Here is a 19,904-nt window from a genome sequence, read left to right on the forward strand (position 1 = left end):
CTTGAGTTATCCTTCCCTTGCCATGGAGAAGGGCATTATAAAGCCGGTGTTAACTGTTAATGTAAGTCAGTCCTTCTAAAGCCTTTATCCTCAACTGCTGTTTAATTTTCTCATACTCCCTATTGTTTATTGCTGCTTAGTTTGTTGTTTCTACAAAATGCATGTTCGTAAGAACCATAAGTTCTAAGTTTTACTTGTAAAACCAAATTCCTAGCATTCAAGTCATACAAGCAGTAGCACATGCGGAAGCTTAACATGTCTGAGTTCAAACATCTACAAATGAAAAAGGCTGAGAAGCCTGACTATCTACTAGATCCCGCCGAGGGCACAAGATCGTAGCTGAGGTATTAAGCTAAACATCGAAGTCCACATGGAACTACTAGCGAGACTGAAGTCTCTCTGCAAAAACATAAATTAAGCAAACGCGAGTACAAATGTACCCATCAAGACATACATCAGAACTAACTACATATGCATCATTATCAACAAATGGATGGTGGGGTTTAACTGCAGCAAGCCAGCTTTAACTCAGTGGCTAACCTGAACTACTACTGCAAGTAACTCTTTTGAGGTGGCGCACACGAGCCCACAAATTCACCATTTCAATACACAGCTATGGATTCGCTTCCGTCTCCCTACGAGAACGCCATCCATAGCACTCACGCTTATCTTGCGCATTTTAGGGTATACACTTTCACTTGTCTATGAACTATACAGGCAACCAAGAAGTCCTTTATCGTGGACACGGCTATTTGAATAGATCATTATCACCCTGCAGGGGTGTACTTCTTCACACACGCTCTCGCCACTTACCACCATGTACACGTCGTGTATCTCGGCAACCATCAAGTGGAAGCCTGGTGAGGGAGTTGGCCATGAGCTGACTAACCACACAAGTATCTAGTTTAGATTTATCCCCTATTCGGGTTCCTTTTGCGAGGAGATCCGGCCGGGGTTTCGCTCACAGCCCCAAACGATGTGTACAGGGTTCTGCAACACCAAACGGGTGCCCGGCATACCCGGCCACGGTGTATCTACCGCATCATAGCCCACGCCTAGGGTCAGCGCTATGCACGGCCTCCAACACATATCCTACAAACACCAGAAACTAGTTGTAACTCCTGGACAGAGGGCGAGGGCAGTTAATAAGTCGAGAGGGTCCATTGGTTTCGGGCCCAATGCGTTGTAGTAGATGTTGATGGATCACACACATAGAACTCAGTTCCTAAGGACGGCTTCAATGAAACAACCCACCATGTACTCCTACATGGCCTCTCATCGATACCATTACCAAATCGTGTTCACACACTTAGCTCTCAATAGTAGGACATGTTCACCACATTCCAATTCATCCCCAATGAATCAGACCTGACTCAACTCTAAGCAGTAGCAGGCATGACAACAAGCATGAATGAGTAGGCACATCAGGGTTCAAACAACTCCTACTCATGCTAGTGGGTTCCATCTGTTTACTGTGGCAAGGGGTTCAAATACCGCATCATGTAACAGTTGAATCATTGTTGTCCTAATGTAGTAAAAGAGAGTAGGAGCGAGAGAGTGGGATTGTATCGAAATGAACAAGGGGTTTTTGCTTGCTTGGCACTTCTGAAGATAATGTAGCTCTTCATCAGTGTCATCGATCTCATCGTCGGAACCATGACTACTGAGGGGGAACTATTACCGGCAACCTAGGAAGAGCACCATCAATGCAATGATCAATATGATGCATGATCAGGACATGGCAAAATGAGGGTGTTGGGCTAATGCAACTACAACCACCTGGGTTTGAGTCCTTTTGAACCAAAGGTTCAATTGCAAACTCATCTTATGAATTTAAATAGTGTTTTATCATATTTTTATATAAACAGCAGGGTTAAGTTGCTTTCACATTCATGAAACTAATACAGATGGATAGATTGGATTTTTCTGATCATTTTTCATATATAAATTATTTCATTCTGAGCTACAGATTATTTTCTATGATTTTCTGAAGTTTATAATATTTTCTGGAATTCCCTGGTTATTTAAAATAAGCTAAATCCATAAAATGCTTTATTACATCAGCATTACGTCATTGTGACGTCAGCAAGTCAATAGGGCACGGTCCAGGTCAAACCTAACGTGTGGGGCCCACTGGTCAGTGACTAGGCTACAGAGACTCGGGTTAGCTCCTCCGGCGACCAAAACAACGGCGGAGAGGCTCTATGTGGTGCTGGGACTCTCGCGCATCCAACACGGCTAGCGGCAGCAGCTGAGGTGGACCGAGCTCGCCAGAAACGAGGTCGTGGCGGCACCCGGAGTTCGGGAAGGGTCGGGTTTGGCGCTACGATGCACGGGAGGAGGAGCTGGTGGGTGCGTGGGCTTGCTGGGAAGCTGCTGAGCACGCTGAACTGCTCGTACACGAACTACGAATGTTGGTTCCTCGGGGGCGACATGGCCAGCGGCGATGGATCCTCAGGTTCGACGGTGATGCTAGTTAGCGAGACAAGCGACATGGGAAGAAGAGGGGAAATGATGGCGGGGCTCACAGCAAGGTCGGTGACGGTCTCAGCGGGCTTGGGGAGGCGCAGACGGTGGCGACTCGACAGCGGCGGTGATCGGCTCCCGAGGTGGAAGACGGTGGTGATGACGATGCTACGGCGCGCCTCGGCTCGTTTGGCTTGGTGGAGATGACGAGGACGATGTCGCGGAGCTCGTGGGCACATCATATGGGTGAGTCGGATAGAGTGGTCGCGGCAGCAATGAGCGGCGGCGACGGTGCTGCTCGACCGATGAGAGGGATAGAGAGTAGAGTAGGGGGGTGAGCTCGATAGGGTGAGAGAGTTCCGGGGTGTCATGGCATCTCCAGGCGCATTAGGGCAGCGGCGGGAAGCAGGAGGTGGCACGCGCGTGTGCGCACACGGCGGCCACACGCCCTCCTGCCCACTGGCAGGAGGTTGAAGACAGTAGGAGGGAGGAGAAGGTGGGCTGGGCCAGCAAAAACTGGGCCAGACTACAGGGAGGCCAGGTGAGGTTACATTCTCTCTCTCTCTCTTTCGAATTCTATTACTGTTTTCTATTTTTATTCCTCTGTTTTGATTTAGTTTCTAAACCAAATCATTTTTGTAGATTCCGAAATTTATTATGTGCCCTGATACAACATATTCAGAGCCACTCACAAGTTTTCAGAATTATTGGAGTTATAAAAGTATTTATAGGAATTTATATCTCCAATTCAAATAAGTATTGATTTAATTCAAAGACCCAAAATAAATATTTCTGTGATTCCAAAAATATTGGTTTGAATTTTACCTCTTACCAATATTTTTACAGACTAACAAGAACATTTCCTTGGACTCAATTGATGAGAATTAAATGTTGATTATTTTTGAACTAATTTCTGAGGGTTTCAACAAACCTCAATTCAATTTTCAGAAATTGTAGACATGATGCATGAGTGCAGATGCAACTATGTCACTCAGGTATTCTAGGGTTGTGACAACTCACCACCACTAAACAAGAATCTCGACCCGAGATTCAAGCGTAGGGTAAGATGGAAGGGGGGACGCATAACTAACACAACCTTCACGATCCAGGTTGTACTTCATAAGAACGTTGATACGATCACCATCTTTATCTCGATGTCTTGCTCTGAGAAGTCCAACTAACATGACAACGAGAGGAAAGGGAAAACTCTATAAGGATTGATCTTCTTGAAGATCGAACAACTCGGGATCAACTCATGGAGGGAGACATTGAAACATCTCTCGAGCTGAGACACGACATATACATCCAGAGGGATGGAGTGTAACATATGATGAAGGTTCACTATGTAGACAACAATTTCACACTTAAGAAGGTGGTGAACGGTTGTCAACATAGCGAGGAGTTGACTTGCCATGATACCATAATGAGACATCTTAAGGAAGATGACTCACAGAAATATTCCCTTAAGTGGCAAAAAGAATTACTTTTAATTCCCTGATCATTGAAACTCTTTATACCAGGATAGGTCAATTCGCAATCGATCATCTAAAGAAGTTTGAGAGAATGTCATACTTGGGCTAGGGTGGACGATGTGGACTACCTTGTTGAAGACAACGTCATGGACGATTTGCTTGTCATCTGAGATGGATGGGACCCATGGTAAGTCTACTTTTGAAGATGATCCTGGACAACAATTACTGAGGTGCAAGCTGGGAACAAAATGCAAATGCGGGGAATGATGCTGGTAACTAGGGAAAAACTCAACAGTCGAGAGTAGTTCTAACGTTTCAATGGTTATAGAATCATCGAAGGAATTGAGAGTACAAGGATCCCTCATGGAAAGATGGTCAAAGATACTACAAAGATAGATCTTCCGGCTAGGTTTGTCGACCAGAACATCAACCCTGTCGGGACCTACATCATAGATCCTAGAAAAGTTCCAACCATCATATCTGGCTGAGATTCAGATCTGGTTGGTAATAGGATATTTCAGACAGCATGTCTGGAAAAGAAAGTTTGCAACACAAACCGACGAGATGACGTTGTGAGATTCTCAGAAAATGAACTATGATAGCAAGCTCCAAAACATGAGCTGGTTCTGCTACAACTAGTGAACATGATGTCCAAGACAAGCATGACCACGTAGTAGTCTTATAATAAAACACTACCGAGTCCAGGTGGGGAACCATCATGGAGGATATCGAAGTCCTTGCGTAAGTCTAGCTCTTAAGAAGAAACTTCTTCTCCTTGAACAAATCAATCAGTGGCTTGGTGTGCTAGGGATTCATATAGAATGAAGTTTGCAAGTCTCTAGACCACAGAATACTTCGCTCGTATGCATGACTGATTTGGGATGATTCCAGAGGAAGTGAAAGAAACTTTCTCAAATTCACGGCGGCAACTTGCTTCAAATGCATGTGAACTAGAGGAAGTCACCTCTTTCATCCAACATATTCTTCATGAACGGCGCACGAAGATAATGCTTACAAAAGTTTCCAACAATGGCTTAATGTTCAACATGAATAATGGAGAAGATAAAATGTTGCTGATGGGCTCAACAACAAATCATAAAGATTTCCATGAAGATGGAATTCCACAACTATGTGAACAAAGCAATAGCATTGGTCAGAACAAATGATATAATGGTGTATGCTCGAGGATCAACCACAAGTAAGACAACACTACGAACATCATTGGTTCTGATTTGATTTGGTGATAGCCCATACTCAAATCAAGTTTTGATAAGACAATAGGTCCAACAACTGATCACAGGGACCAATCGATGAAGATATCATCGTTCTTCAACTAACACACAACACAAGGATATCCCTTTGAAACTAACTAAATTAGGTAAGCTTTTATCTTCCAACTCTCCAAGTTGTTGTTTAGCTTAACCAACTAGCTCAGGGGTATCCAACATGGATTCTTGGAGAAGGAGTGGTTTACAAGAAACCAACTTGATCACGAACTCAACATAGCGGTCAGGTGACAACCTGGTAACACTTCCGAGAAGATATTCGGAAAATCACGAACCGCCGATATGTTACTAAGCTCGAGAACAATCTTTCTTTTCAAGGTAAGACGATGTGATCAAAAGAGCAAGGGTTTGATAAAATCCAAACTCATCGATCGAAGAGTGCACAAACAGAAATGGACTAGGTAGCACAATCAGTCCTAGAATGGTGATTCAATTACCAACACGCTAAGAGTGAGAGTATTGTCCATTAACTACCAAGCAACATGGTTTCTAGGAGTATTGATTTCACACATCACAATTCACTTGTCGGCATTCCGGTTACAACAACACGGGACCGAGGAATGAATAATGATGGCGAGAATTATCACTGCGTCAAGAATTCATAAGAGGTGGTGCAATTCTCATGAAAATCCTGACATAAAGGGGTAATACTCCAAGGTAGAACAGAACAAAAACTGGATTGACATTTGATCCGTGGAATACAACTACTTTGACCCAATCCTAGATATGGATGAGGTGCTGGAGTTTGTTTCTCCTGGTCATTCTAGAAAAGAATGGCTTGACGGACCACAAGAATAATAGGCATCAATGAACGAATGCACGCATACTCTTGACTATCAATTGAAGGACGAGGGTCGAATAACAGCTAAAGAGGGACAACCCAAAGGAACATATAACTATCTGAGTTGTGGATGCATAGACTAGTATGTCGAACCAAGTTCAACATGTTTTTTCGGATAACCCACGCAGAAAGGTAGAACTGGTAGAGTCACAATGTGGAATGGAGAACTCATCAAGAGCACTCTTATTGTGATCTTTGGGTTCAAAAGAACTTCTGCCAGGAATGGTTCATGGTATTTGGAAGAAAGGTATACCATGGACCTTGAGGACTATCATAAAGGTTACTAATAACCTAAAGGAACTAGCTAACACTATCAACATAAAGTAAGTAGGGTGAATCTCGGGTTCAAAAACCCAGGACTAGAATACCTACTACTAAGTGGCATCATAGGATGCTTTCAAGGATAATGGCCAGAATCATCACACTGTGAACTCATAACATGGATTGATTACTAGGTGGTACTCTAAGACACCTAGGGTCGTAATAATAGCTCCAACATATATGTCGAGGCAATGGAATACCTCAACTAAGCAATTGGTGTGGTTAATCTGGCCCAAAAGGACATCGGGACAGGGGGAAAGATTTGCAAATGCATCAGACTATTTAGAGACCTGGGATGACTCGGACAGCATAACGGCTGTAATTGCTCAAAAAGATTTGAGACATCATGCAAAATGGTGGCATAACCACTTAACATCACAATATCAAGGTTCTGAGATCAATTGTCATCACACGGAAGTACTAGTAACTGAACTGAGGTTTTAATCCATCAATCCTATAAGTCTACAGACTAGTAACACACGATCCTGATAGAAAGATGAGAAGCCTAGTTCTTAATCCCCATAGAAAAGAATAGGATGACTCAGATCAGAAGGGCATAAGGTAAAGGAGTAAAAAGACCCTTACGTTCCCTTCCACAATCAATTCCCTTATATAACTAAAGCATTTCTAGACTCGACTTCAACCAAATTTGCTTGGTAATCCTAAAGGCAGTCAGGCTCTGATACCAAAGCTGTCAGGACCCCGATCCTAAGCCACATCGATCTAGCATGTAAGACATCATATCGCCTTGCGGCCTCACACACGGTATTCCCATGGGTCCCACCTTACCTGGCCCAGGACCGTTTGTGCCTTTTGGCTCACATATATGATAGTGATGCTAGCATCCATATGACAGAGAACCCGGGCCGACATGACTAGTCATGAACCCAAAGTGGCACTAACTTATACGGACAAGCATACGTGACCCAACAACGAATCTGTCCGTCATCAGTGAGTGAACTCGGGCTGTAGCAACTGGGCTAGCAGGACTCCGGGATTCTGGGCTATAGTAGGCTAACAGGACTCCGAAAGACACCGCGTGACATTTCCCTGAAGGGATATGCACATGATCGAAGAAGGACACATGCCGGCCAGTCTAAGTGTTCCGTAGCAGTAGCAACTAGGCTAACAGGACTCCGGTAAACCGGGTTGTAGCAGACTATGATGGCTTAGTGGAAGCACTAGACCACATTTCCCCATAAGAGAGGCTACCAAGGATAGACAACTAGGTTGTCGGATCCCACACATAGCAAGCATTTCAATCATACACACAATATGCTCGATATATGTAAATACAACATGGCATCGCAACAAAACTCTACGACTCAAAGTATTTATTCATAGGACTCTGAAGAGTCAGATATTACAAACATGGGTCTCATGACCCAACATTCAAGACATACAAGCAGTAGCACATGCGGAAGCTTAACATGTCTGAGTACAGACATCTACAAATGAAAAAGTCTGAGAAGCCTGACTATCTACCAGATCCCGCCGAGGCCACAAGATCGTAGCCGAGGTATCAATCTAAATGTCGAAGTCCACAAGGAACTACTAGCGAGACTGAAGTCTCTCTGCAAAAAAATAAATTAAGCAAACGTGAGTACAAATGTACCCAGCAAGACTTACATCAGAACTAACTACATATACATCATTATCAACAAAGCGATGGTGGGGTTTAACTGCAGCAAGCCAGCTTTGACTCAGTGGCTAACCTGACCTACAAGAGATCCATCCTCGGTACTCACACTTATCTTGAGTCTTTTAGTAGTAACCATTAACTTGTCTATGAACTGTATAGGCAACCAAGTAGTCCTTTACCACGGACGCGGCTATTCGAATAGTTTTATACCCTGCAGGGGTGTACTTCGTCACACATGTTTCCACCACTTAGCGTCTGCACACGACATGTGCTCGGCAGACTTCAAGCGAAAGCCGACGTGGGTGTAGACCACGACCTGACTAACCGCACAAGTCTCTAGTCCAGGTTTATCGCATATTCAGGTTCCATCCGCAACGAGATCCGGCCGGGGTGTCCTCAACGGCCCCAAACAATGTGTGCAGGGTTCCCGCGACACCAAACGGGCGACTCGGTACACCGTGCCATGGTGTATCTACGGCATCATAGCCCACCCCTAGGGTCAGTGCTACGCATGGCCGCCAACACATAACCTACAAACACCAGAAACTAGTTGCAACTCCTAGACAGAGGATGAGAGGGGTTAGTAAGTCGAGTGGGGTCATATTTCAGGGCCCAATGTGTGGTAGTAGCTGAATCTTAAATCACGCATGCAGATCTCAGTTCCTGTGGACGTCCTCAATGAAACAACCCACCATGTACTCCTACATGGCCTCTCATCGATACCTTTACCAAAACATGTTCAACACATCCCTCACATTATCTACATAATCATTTGAGTCTAGCCCATCACCCAGATGTACCAGACCTGACACAACTCTAAGCATAGCAGGCATAGCAAGGTAGGAAACACATACATGGCTCAATCAACTCCTACACATGCTAGTGGGTTTCATCTAATTACTGTGGCAATGACAGGTCATGCAGAGGATAAGGGTTCAACTACCGTAGCACACTGTAGTTTGAAACGTTGTTGTCTTAATGCAGTAAATGAGAGCAGAGGCGAGAACATGGGATTGTATCGATATGATCAATGGGGCTGCTTGCCTGATGGAGTGGTAGTAGGGTACTGCCCTTCAGTTGGATACTCGAAGATATCCTCGGAGGCAAGACCTACCACGAAGGACACACAGAACATAATCAACACATGACAATATGCAACAATATGATGCATGCTATGACATGGCAAAATGATGTGTCATGCCTAATGCAATGTGAAACAAGTTGAAATGGCTCCATTTGAATGAAGATCTTATGCATAATAAGTGTATTAGCTTGTTTCACCTAAACAACAAGGTTAAATTGTTTTGTCATGCATGAAACCAATGCAGATGGATAGATTGAATTTTTCTGATCATTTTTCATATATAATTTGTTTGATTTGGAGCTATGGTCGATTTTCTATGATTTTTAGAAGTTTTGGCTATTTTCTGGAATTTCCTATATAAAAATAAATCCAGAAAATGAATAATTGCGTCAGCACTGCGTCACTGTGACGTCAGCGAGTCAAAGGCGCCAGGGCCAGTCAAACCTGACTGGTGGGCCCCGTCTGTTAGTGTCTCAGCTAACTAACAGAATTAAGTTAGTACTAACTAACTGTCAGTGGGGCCTGGGCCCACATGTCAGTGACCTAAACTAACTAAAATTAGTTAGCACTAATCCTAAACTAATTAACAGGCCGGCCCCACCTGTCATAGGCTTAGGGGGGAAGTCAACCTCTGTCAGCAGAGTCAACCTGGCTGGTCAGCGGGTCAAACCCTGCCGGCATTTAGCCGCCGGCGAGGCCAGATGTGGCGGCGTGCTGCAGGATTTGCCCACAGGGCACAATTTGCTACGTGGAGAGCAGCTACGGGCAGCTGGTGCTCGCCCGCATCCAGCCGTGGTGATGGCTTGGCCGGGGAGTGGCCGGAGCATCGCCGGCGACGAGCTTGGCGGAGGCCGAAGCTCGGGTCAGCACATGCGCCTGGCTGCAGTGGCCTAGGCGGCGTGGTGCTAGCACCTACAACATCTACGCGATGCGGTGATCACGCTGGACATGCTAGCGAGACCGCTAAGCGGCCGGAGCTACGTTGGCGACGAGCTCAGGCGGCGGTGCGTTCAGACGAAAGAGGCACGGCGGCTACAGAGCTCTAGCGACGAAGCGGAGAGAAGGGGGAGGAGTAGTAGCTCACTGGGAAGCTACAGAGACGGTCAGCATGCTTCGGGAAGGCTCCGTGCAGTCGGAATGGCGACGGCGATCTCGGGCGGCCTGAGGTTGAAGACGACGGCGACGGGGACGATGCAGGGGCTCCGGCGTCGTGCGGCTTGGCTAGTCGACGTAGTCGATGATGGCGAAGCTGCTAGACACGATGGCGCGGCTCGGGGACGGCATTGGACGTGGCTGCGACGAGCGGCGGCGACGGTGACGGCTCGGGTGTCGTCGGGGAGGGCGAGAGAGAGGAGCCAGAGGGGAGAGCGAGTGTCTGCGAGGTCGGGGAGAGAGAGGGGGTTCGTCCCACGTCGACAGCTCGACGAGGGGAGCGGCGAGGCGGCGGGCAGCTGCATGGCATGCATGGTGTGCTCGTGTCGAGCAGTTGCTTGCCTGCGTGGCTAAGCCAAGTAGCTCGCTGGAGCGGTGGCTGGGCTGGGCCAGCAGGTGGGCCTGCTGGCTGGGCACCAGGTAAGCCTTTTTCTTTCTCTCTTTTCCTATTTTGTTTTCTTTTTCTATTTTTCTGTAACTTTAGGGCTTTATTAAAAATACTTAGGCACTTACTAAAATCCTGAAAATAATTGTGGGCTCTGTTGGGATTATTCCTAACAGCCCTCACTTAAATCCAGAATTATTTGGGCATTTAAAATATTTTATAGCATTTAAATGCCCAAATTCAAATACTTATGATTTAATTTAAAGAATCCAGAATGTCCTAGAAAAGAGTGCACCATTTTTGCCAGGGGTTTTAAACCAATCCATAAATGATGAACATTTTGTGAAGGGCATTTTGGGTTCATTGAAAATTATTTTAGTAAACCCTAGTTGTTTCCAGGGGGGTGCTGGGAGTTCTGTCATCGCCATTTCAAGTTTCTGTAAAAGTAGACATGATGCAACACTCTAATGCATGAACCAGCTAGGGTGTGACAACTCACCCCCACTCAGAAGAATCTCGTCCCGAGATTTAGGATCCTCCGGGAAGAAGGTGGGGTACTCGAGTCGAAGACGATCCTCCCTTTCCCAAGTGGCTTCTTTCTCGGAATGGTGTGACCACTGAACCTTGAGAAACTTGATATTATGGCGTCGAGTGGTACACTCGGCTTGATCAAGGATACGAACGGGATATTCCCGCTATGAGAGGTTATCTTGTAGATCAAGCATTTCGTGGTCCACTCCACGGATAGGATCCGCGAAGCAACACCTGAGTTGAGAAACGTGGAAGACATCGTGAACTCTGGAAACATGCGAAGGTAGTTCCAATTGGTAGGCAACTTCTCCTCGTTTGGCAAGAATGCGAAAGGGTCCAATGTAACGAGGAGCCAATTTGCCTTTGATACCGAAACAATGGGTTCCCTTTAACGAAGTAACCTGAAGGTAAGCCTTCTCGCCGACTTCATAAGTCATGAGCTTATGTTTACGATTATATTGGCTCTTTTGACGAGATTGGGCTGTTTTCAATTTCTCACGAATAACGTGAACCTGCTCTTCTGCTTCCTGAATCATATCCGGGCCAAAGAGTTGTCTTTCCCCGGTTTCTGACCAGTTAAGAGGCGTTCGACATTTTCATCCATAGAGAACTTTCAAAGGAGCTTTGCCCAAGCTAGCTTGATAACTATTGTTATAAGCAAACTCCACGAATGGAAGGCATTTCTCCCAACCCATTCCGAATGAGATGACAGAAGCTCGGAGCATATCTTCTAGAATTTGATTGACTCGCTCTACTTGACCACTTGATTGAGGATGGAAGGCGGTGCTAAAAGAGAGACGAGTTCCCATTGCATTTTGGAAACTTCCCCAAAATCGAGAGGTGAAGAGACTCCCACGGTCTGAGTTAATTTCCAATGGGACACCATGAAGAGACACTATTCGGGAGATGTATAGATCAGCTAGCTGGCTAGCGGTGATACTCTCACGAATAGGTAGGAAATGGGCTACTTTGGAAAGATGGTTGATCACAATGAAGATGGCATTATTCCCTCTCTTGGTCCTGGGAAACCTAGTAATGAAATCCATACTGATTTTATCCCATTTCCACTCAGAAATAGCCAAAGGTTGAAGGGTGCCAGCAGGCCATTGGTGCTCTGCTTTAACATGACGACAGACGTCGCAACTAGCAATGTATTGAGCACTTTCTCTCTTCATCCTAGTCCACCAAAACCTCTGGCGTAGGTCTTGATACATTTTAGTACTCCCGGGATGAATGGTGAGAGGGGATTCATGAGCTTCCTTAAGAATCAACTGGCATAGATGTTGTTTCTTGGGAACCACCAAGCGATTCTCGAAGAATACAACACCTCGCTCATCTATGGAAAAACATTTAGCAACTCCGCTAGCAATGTTTTCCTTAATCCGGGATATGCCCTTATCACGCTTTTGGGCAGCTATGATTTGATCCGTAAGGTTAGGCTTCGCCACCAGGGTGGATAGGAATCCTCGAGGAACAATGTGAAGATTAAGCTTACGAAATTCCTCATGGAGAAGTGGTTGACTTTGTTGTAACATCAGGTTGTTACAATAAGATTTACGACTTAGCGCATCAGCCATGACATTGGCTTTGCCCGGGGTGTAAGTTATTCCTAAGTCTTAATCTGAGATCAACTCGACCCAATGTCGTTGCCTGAGATTCAAATACGGTTGGGTGAAGATATATTTCAAACTTTGGTGATCGGTGAAGATCTCGCAACGATTACCGAGAAGGTAATGTTGCGAAGTTTTGGGTGCATGGACTACAGCTGCAAGCTCTAGATCATGTGTGGGATAGTTTTCCTCATGTCGGTGTAATTGCCGTGAGGCATAGGCAATTACCTGACGATCTTGCATGAGTATGCAACCTAGTCCTTGTCGAGAGGCGTCGCAATAGATAATAAAGTCCTTGGAAAAATCTAGTGGTACCAGTACGGGAGCATATGTGAGGCGTCTTTTCAGTTCCTGAAAGCTGAACTCGCACTGTGGGGTCCACTCGAACTTTTATTCTTTCTTGAGGAGTTCATTTAGAGGTTTAGCAACCTTGGAGAAATTCTCGACGAAGCAGCGGCAATAGCTCGCTAAGCCAAGGAAGCTCCGAACTTGCTTGACCGTCTCAGGTGGCATCGAATCAAGGATGGATTGAACTCCCTCGGGATTGATAGCAATACCCTTACCGGAGATTACATGGCCTAGATAGGTCACTTCTGGCAACCAAAATTCACACTTGGAGAATTTGGCATAAAGGCGATGCTCTCAAAGTTTTGTCAATACCAGCCTTAGATGTTCGACATGTTCCTCTTCATTCTTGGAGTAGATGAGTATATCATCGAGGTATACTACGACTAATTTATCCAAATACTCCATGAAGACCGAGTTCATTAACCGAGAGAAGGTGGCTGGGGCATTGGTTAAACCGAAGGACATGACGGTGTACTCGTATTGGCCATAACGAGTAACAAAAGCCGTTTTGGGAATGTCCCCGTTTCTGATTTTGATTTGATGGTAGCCCAACCTCAAATCCATCTTGGAAAAGACTGAGGATCTAGCGAGCTGATCATACAGATCGTTGATCCTGGGAAGCGGATACTTATTCTTGATAGTGACCAGGTTGACAGGTTGGTAATCTACAACCATCCGATCCATTCCATCCTTCTTCTTGACGAAGAGGACGGGGCAAGCCCAAGGAGAGGAACTAGGACAGATGAAACCCTTTTTCAAGGACTCATCGAGTTGGTTCTTAAGCTCGGTTAGTTCTAAGGGTGCCATCTTATAGGGTCTTCTACAAATTGGAACGGTTCCTGGAACAAGGTCTATCACAAACTCGACATCCCTGTTAGGTGGAACACCTTGCAGTTCTTCTGGAAAGACATCCGGAAAGTGCCGGACTACCGGAATATCTTCAAGCTCTGGAAGGGGGTTGGCATTTAGGGAGTAAAGCTGGCGCTTGGCCACTCGAGTTAAGACATTGATTGTCTTGCCCGATGGGTGAGTAAGTTGAACGGTTCTAGTGGCACAATCAATCTTAGCATAATGAGCTGACATCCAGTCCATACCCAAGATGATGTTTAAGTTCGAGGACTTGAGAGCTATTAAGGATGCAAGGAAGACAAGTCTATCGACAAGAATTTCGTTCCCATCGCTTAATCTAGAAGTTTGCCATTTGGAACCCGGAGTTTGAATTACCATGGAAGTGGGCATGTCACAGAATGTCGTGTTATGCAATCGAGCATAGTTCTCGGATATGAATGAATGAGATGCTCCTGTATCGCAAAGAACAGATGCCGGATGGCAATTAACAAGGAGCATACCAAGGACGACATTAGGATCCTCAGGAGCCTCCTCGGCTGAGACATAGTTGACATGGCCACATGCAGTGGTGATCGGCTTGGCATAGAATGTCCTTCCCGCTGGCTTACCACGGCCAACGGACTTCCCAGACTGATTGGGGTTGTTGTTCTGGGGACACTCTCGACTATAGTGACCCAGCTCTCCACACATGAAACATGTCACAACATTGGGGCGTGGAGCAGCATTAGAAGTGGGGCCACCATAGGGCTTAGACGGTGCAAACTACTGGTTGGGGCGAGGCGCTCCAAAGGATGGCCTCGGAATGAACCTGGGTGGCAGTGCCGTGCTTGGAATCCACACCTGGCGCTTCTGAGATAAAGAGCCGGATGAAGAGCCAAAATCACGAGAGTGCTTGCTTGAATCGTCATAGTCAGACTGGCCTGTCTCAGCACTGATTGCTTCATTGACCAACTTCTGAAAGGAGGTGCACTCGTGCAGACGAAGATCGCGGCGAAGCTCAGGGCTAAGTCCCTTGCGGAACCTTGCCTGCTTCTTAGCGTCGGTGGATACCTCTTCAGGAGCATATCGTGCCAGATTCCCAAATTCACGACTATATGCATCCACAGTCAGTCTTCCTTGGGTGAAATTGCAGAACTCTTCCCTCTTGCGATCGATGAGACCTTTCGGGATGTGATGCTCACGGAAAGCCTCACTGAATTCAGCCCAAGTAGTGATTTGGCCGACGGGGCGCATAGCTTCAAAGTTTTCCCACCAAAGGCTAGCAGGGCCTTCGGGGTGATAGGTAGCATAGGTAACCTTATTAGCTTCGGTTATGTTAGCAGAACGTAGCTTGTGTGTGATGCTGCGGAGCCAGTCATCCGCGGCGAGGGGCTCGACGGAATGATTGAACTTTGGTGGGTACAACTTGATGAAGTCATTGATTGACACCAAGTCATTTCGCTGATGGCGTGCAGTGTTCTGCTCAATCCGCTCCAGCAAGTGGTTAGTCTCACGCTTGTTTCTTTCGGCCTCCAGCATCACTTCGGCCAGAGAAGGCGGCTGAGGCAGATTTTCACCCCTAACTGCACTGGCTTCCCCCTTTTCCGGGGTAGCAGGGTTGCTGCGGGTGTTGACCATCCTAGGAGAAAACAAGACAACGGTTGAAATAAGGATGGCACAAACTTAGCAAGGAAGTGCAGAATGTAATGGATAACATGGAATGCTAAGATGTTCATTGCACGACATGGTAATATAGAAACTGTCATATATATACCACTAGTCATACACATCGTACATAGTTTAGTACAAGCCCAAGCTAGAGTACAACTACGGTGAAAGACATTACATCTCATCGGAGGCATTCCAAGCTCCTATACATTATTTTTCTACACCTCCAGAGCGTGATACACACCAAGTCGTATCCCACGGGTCATGTAGGACTGTGGACAATACAACTATTATAGTACTAGTGAAACTACTACTAGCTCAAACGGCTTCGTAGTAATCCTCATATTGTCGGATTTCGGGTTCCGGCAGACCCCTGAGGTTCGAACAATGGGGTGCGCGCGGAGATTTCACTTCCTACCCACCTGCACCCCTCCGCCTCGCTAAGATCTAAGCTATGGAAAGAACAACACAAGGGACATAGGGCTTATACTGGTTCGGGCCACCGTTGTGGTGTAATACCCTACTCCAGTGTGTGGCGTGGTGGATTGCCTCTTGGGCTAATGATGATGAATGATACAAGGAAGAACAGACTCGCGAGGGTCTGCTCTTGGCTGGGGTGATGAACTGCTGGGAGGAGTTCAGCCACCCTTCTCTCTCTCTCTCTCTCTCTGATCGAACCCCCTCTCTAAAGAACCTCCTCTTCCGAACCCCCTTTGCTCTGTGGGTGGCTGGTCCTAATTGTAGAGGCCCTGGTCCTCTTCCCAAATATTGAGCGGGAAGGGAGCCAACAATGGCGGGCTAATTTGAATTGGGAAAGCTAGTACTAGCTACCCTGACAAAAGTAGTCTTCTCCTGCACAAAGCTCTGGTGGTGACGCCATATTGGGCTCCACGATGACCTCCATCTTGTAGTCTTCCTGGTCTTGGTCTCGTTGCACCGAAATGGCAACCTTTGCCTGGTGCCTCGGTACTCCACGGCTGCGCTTGCCCCCTTTGCACCAAAGAGGAAAGGAGGACACTGCGCGGGCTGGCACCCGCCTGGCGCCCTTGGTCGTCATGGCTTGCGTCATGGGCACCTCGTGAGGTACCCCGCCTTGATCTCTCTGCCCCCTCGAGAGCCAGCCTGATGAGGCCGTGCCTGAGGAAGCTCTGTGCCATCCGCCCCGCGAGGCTTGGCCCCTCGCGAGGGTCTTGGGTCTGTGTTGATGAAGATGGGCCGTGCTGGGCCCCCCTTTGAGCCACACCAGAGGCCGTAGGTAGGCAAGTCTGGGGACCCCCGTTCCCAGAACGCCGACAGTAGCCCCCGGGCCCAAGGCGTGCCTGGACTTGGCCGTGCAGGGAGGCGGAAGGGCAAGAGCAAAGCGCCGCGGTCCCTAACAGCCTGCGGCCTTGGGCGCCGCATGGCGGTTGACTGGACGTGGGCTTCTCCACTTCCCCATGGTGCCTCGGCAACTGGACGGATTGGACGAGTCCCTGCATGCAAAGCGGGTCATGATTACCTGTGATAGTGGGGGTCGGCGGTTGGCCTTCGCCGGCTATAAGTACGGAACGGTGTGCGCCCTTCTAGTCCATCCCTTCTTGCTTCTCCTTCTTCCCGATCCTTGATCCGTCTTGCTGTGATGGCTCCGATCCAACGGTTCTCGACGGCAGAGAACGGAAAGGCTCCCCGAGAAGAACCAGACCCACTCCCGCCGAAGAAACGGCTCGTCCCCCGTGGCCCAGACGAGGGGGCCCTTCAGGTGGTGTCGAGGCCTTGGTGCGAGCGGGAGCCACCGGGGTTCCCGCTTACATTGTATGCCCACGTCGCGGGCCCTAAAGGAGCTGATGATGACCGCCACGGGCGGCACCGCCGTCGGCGCCGACGGGTCACGAAGGTGTGGGTCGTCCCCCCTGGGGTCCACACCGAGGGCTCCTCCCGAGAGTTCGTGCTCCACGTCGCCATTCCTCTTCAGTCTTGGATTCGCCTTCCTCCCTTCTTCGCCTCCATCATCCCGCAGGGGGAGCCCCTGGAGCTCTGGCTGCAGCACGCCAGCTGCAGCACCCTCGTGACCGAGGCAGAGGTCGCGGTCGTTGCCCCGGGCGAGGTCTTCATGACTCGGGGCTGGAGAGAGATCGCCCGGGTTTGCAGGACAAGGGGCGTCTTCACGGTGCTTAGGTGATGCTCTTCAAGGTCTTCGATGCGAGCGGGCGCCGGCTGGAGTGCTGCCCCGGGAGAGGTGGCCGGGGCCCTGCTGCGGCGAGGACTGGGCCCACCAACCGCTCCCGTGGTGGCTCCTTAGGCGGAGGAGGTGTCGGAGGTTCCAGTGACTCTGGCGAGCTCTTTGGGACTCCGGAGACGAGCGACGACAGCTACGAGCCCCCGAGCCGGCTTGCTCCTGGAGCAAGGTGGGCTCGTCAGGCCGCCGCCGACTCTGATCTAGATGGGGTTGGCGCCGGTGCTTGACGACCCACTGTTGATGATGGCGTCTTCTGCTGGGGCGCGCGTAGTTAGTGTCCATTTAGGATCTGTTCCCTGCGAGGAATCAGAAATGCATCCCATGGGGGCTTGTAAGGTGCCTGTGATCCTGTTTTGTTAATATAACCCTTGTCGTAGAATTGTGCGAGTTGCTCATTCCGTCTTAGCTCAGTCCTCCCTTTCGAACCTCACGAGGGCTTGGTGCTCTACACCGACAGGTCCTAGTCCCAAGGCGGCTTCAGCCGTCGCTGGTATGCCAGGTCGCGATGCCATGGTCAAGGCTAGGAGGTGAGCGACCCGGAGTCCGGTAAGAGCCCCTGAGTCGCGATGCTCAGGAGGTCCCCTTTGGTGCCCAAGCAGTCATCGTTTGGTGGGAAAGGAGAGCGGCGTCGCTAACACAGGATATCATTAGGTGCGGGGATGGTGCCACGGTAGCTGGCGCTTCCGGGTGATGACTTATCTCGAGAATCAGGGGCCGCTCTCTCGTGTGTCGCCGGGTCCGTGCATCGGCAGGCGCGAGCATGCTCGGCGAGGTCTTTGTGTGTCTCTCCCCTCTCGCCTTTGTTCCCCTTTCTGCTCTACGTCCTCGGGTCCCGGCCCTCGAGCGAGTCTCAGCCGTCGCTGGTATGCCAGGTCGCGATGCCGTGGACAAGGCCAGAGGGTGAGGGCTGGAGAGCCAGTAGGAGCCCTGAGTCGCGATGCTCAGGCACCCCCCCCTTTAACGTGCAAGCGGTTCATGCGGACGAGAGTGGAGGAGACACCGCAATGGCCATGCCTGACGCAGCTCCTTTAAGAGATCATGTAGACCTATCATAGAAAAGAAAACGAGGGGTTGCCATGACAATTGACAGTTAGCCGTTGGTTGCTTCCGAGGGGTAATGAGGCACTGAAGGCTTGACGAGGTGACGCTATGCGGGGCTGCCGCAGCCAGAGCTCAGCCATTCAGGTTTGTCGGCGTTGCAGGGACGGACCCATGCGCAAGCGTCGTGCCATTTCGGAGCAGCTCCGTTAGTTGGTGTCAGCTGAGCAGGCAACTAGGTAAAACACATTAGCCGCGAAGGAGTGGATTCGTTCAAATAGATGCTGGGAAGGCGGACATCACTGGGTTAGGCCCGAGCGACTTGGGGATCATGCAGCCCAAGGGGCGCCCCCAATAAGGTAAGCTAACAGCATGAAGTAAAAGGGATACATGTCGCAGGGACGAACCCATGCGGCCTGGGAATAATGCAGCCCTGGGGGGCGCTCCCAGGTGGAAGTGAAACTTGAAAGATGTCACCTGATGACGTTGAGGACGAAGAGGTGTTGGTGTAGCAGACTTGGTGGGCTGCGGAAGCCGATCCTCATGAGCCCCCAGGCTCGGGGGCCTCGGGTGGCTCCGGAGGTGCTGGTGGCTCCCCGCGGACCATCTCCATCTCCGCCAGGGCTACGGAACGCCTGGCCTCTTGTGCCTCCATGATGCCCGTCATGAGGCGCTGGTACGTGGCAGCCGCGTTCGGCAAGCCGTAAGGCATGCGAACGTAGCTGTGGGGTGGACCTCCGCAGCGCCCCACTCACAAGGGCAAGAGGCGCTCCAGAGAGGCGACTCGGTTGAGCCCTGGTATGTCGATGCAGACGCGCAGCCCAACATCCTCGCCTGGATAGGGAGCCACTGCTGGTAGACGGCGGCCGCCTTTCATGACTTTTGACTCGTGTAGCTCCTGAATGGCCTTGCTGACGAACTCCTGAGGGTCTGGCTCTCCTTGCCTTACCCCTTCTTGAGGGAAACGTGCTTCGAAACACGCCTCCATGTGGTGCCCAAGCGCCTCCCTCGTGGCCC

The sequence above is a fragment of the Triticum aestivum genome, chromosome 7A, assembly GCF_018294505.1.
Source record: "Triticum aestivum cultivar Chinese Spring chromosome 7A, IWGSC CS RefSeq v2.1, whole genome shotgun sequence".
In the NCBI taxonomy this organism is placed as follows: Eukaryota; Viridiplantae; Streptophyta; class Magnoliopsida; order Poales; family Poaceae; genus Triticum; species Triticum aestivum.